Below are 2,500 nucleotides of genomic sequence, written 5' to 3' on the forward strand. Positions count from 1 at the left end.
TAATACATTATAAGTAATTATAATGGGCGTTATAATTTGTTATGAATGCGCTTATAATGTTGGCTTTAAGTAAAGTGTTACCGTAAATTGCTTACTGGTTAGCAAACAATGTGTTACGTATATATATATATAGGGACTAAGATTGGAGATCAATTCTTAGGTCTCATATTTATTGCAGTGCATCCAGATTATCCATTTCAACTTTAGAATATCAATGTTCTACCTGGGAAGAGTCCTTTGAGGAGTGCTTTCCATCCTCTAAAAAATATTCTCCACTCAACAACGTTGTCCTGTACCATGGACCCCGCTACTTCGACACATCAACACTTAGTAACTTGTGTATGGTGAATTGCATAGTAACCAAGTCAGTAGCTAACTGTTGAGAAGCACACCAATACTCTAGGAGCAGATCTAATGAAACCATTTTAGCATCGGCTAAATAGTGATCAAATTCTGAATGAAGGGGACGTATGGAGGTAAGGTATGTGGAAAAGATTAGCGCTCAGCCTCATGGTTTAACACTATTTAGGCCATTTCACACCGGATTTCCCCTTTAAGACTCTTGATAATGTCACAATAATGTTGTTATAGTATGATATAGTGTATGTTGCAATCCCTTCTATACAAATGGACTGTAATCAGGGAAGCTTAAAGGGGGAGGGGGCAAAGGGGTCAAGTCCCAGGCCCGGGTAAAAGGCTGCCCAAAATGTAGTCCTCATTACATTGTTTTTATTGGGTGGGGGGCCCTTTCAGATGACTATGCCCGGCCAAAGCTGTCAGCCGTTCTGGCTATAAGTATCAGGCCGATACAAAAGGTCACCCCAGGATGGAGGCTCCATTCCCATGCTTCTCAAAGTCACGGTCCCTGCAGAACCCCCAGATTTTATCTGATGGGCATGTCACTAACCATGACTAGTGGATGCCTGTGGTCAAGTGTCTGTCATCTCATCTATTTGTGTTTGTTGGTGGAACCTGACGTCGTTTTTCCTTCAACAAACTCGGTTTCGCGTCGTTCTTCTGGGGGGACCAGCTGGTTCACCACAAGATATCACAAAAAATGGCCCAAATGCCTTGTTAGTGCTCATGTTACAGACACTTTGGCTCTGGCCTGCAAAGCAATGCCAAGGTCCACCCTGACTTATCTGAAAGCTATAAAAAAGGCTTATGTATGTTCTGATCCTGAAGTCTTAACCCTCTGGCATTTTCTTCTCCTCACACGAGATGACCTGAGTCTTGACCTGAGACCTGTATTACTGCTAGCAGAGTAGTCACCCCACCGAAGTTTGTGGAGTTTGTGAAGAGTCTTCTTTAGTCAGTAGAGAGAGCGCTTCCTTTTCTAACAGAAATAACCTCCCTGCACAAACTCCCTGCATTTCTCACTGTGTGTTCTCCTGCATGCTTGTAAACATCATCGGTAGTTGTAATGCAGGGTATTGATTAAAGCAGGGTTTACCAACCTATTCCATTTTGGACATTTTCACAAGTGTTCGGGGCCCACCTCTGACCCCATAAGCAATACAACTCAATAAATAATAATAATAAAGCCAACAGCATGACACACACAAATATAATTTTTATTTTTAGAAAATTATTTCAAGGCCCACAGTTTGAAAAACAGCACAACGCAGGCAATAATTGCAATATTTGTATACTATATTTCATACACGGGAGGGATCAATGCGCTGAGAGGCTTCAAAACAAAGATGAAGCAGCACCAGCATGTGGAATCATAAAGAACCATAAAGCACATGTAAAGCACCAGCATAACCTTATATTACTGCCTCTTATAAGTGTGACAGAAAATAAAATTAGGTATTAAATATGCGTACTTGCACTGTATCAAAGACCTAGGCTTAGGTATTAATGTATGTGTATACATCTATACATGTTGAGAAAAATAATCATAAATCATAATCATAAAATAAGTCTTAGCAAAGAATTCAACGTGACATATTTCTCATGTTGCACCACTTGGTCCTCTGAGACTGCTGCATGTTCATTAGCTACAGTGGACTGTATGTAGCTACAGCAGCGGTAATCCATCCATATGAAGAGCTCTTCTCTGAAGTTCAAGTCTGTGGGTGTATCAAAGATGCAGCAGTGACAGCACTGTTTCATAAGGGGTGTGTGCATGCACGCTCACACACACGCACACACACACACACACGACTCTCTTTCGCGCGCCCATGTGTGTGTGTGTGTGTGTGTGTGTCGTGGGGGTGCACTTGTATGCCCTATGAAACCAACAGTATCTCGGCGTGATGAGTATCGGCTCATTAGATGGGCTGTCCACAACCTTAAAGTGATGAGGTATAAAAGGTGACAAGCACACACACACACACACACACACACACACACACACACACACACACACACACACACACACACACACACACACACACACACACACACACACACACACACACACACACACACACACACACACACACACACACGTCACACACACACACACACACTCTGAAGGAATGGAGCTAACAAC

The sequence above is a fragment of the Engraulis encrasicolus genome, chromosome 17 (genome assembly GCF_034702125.1).
Source record: "Engraulis encrasicolus isolate BLACKSEA-1 chromosome 17, IST_EnEncr_1.0, whole genome shotgun sequence".
Taxonomy (NCBI): domain Eukaryota; kingdom Metazoa; phylum Chordata; class Actinopteri; order Clupeiformes; family Engraulidae; genus Engraulis; species Engraulis encrasicolus.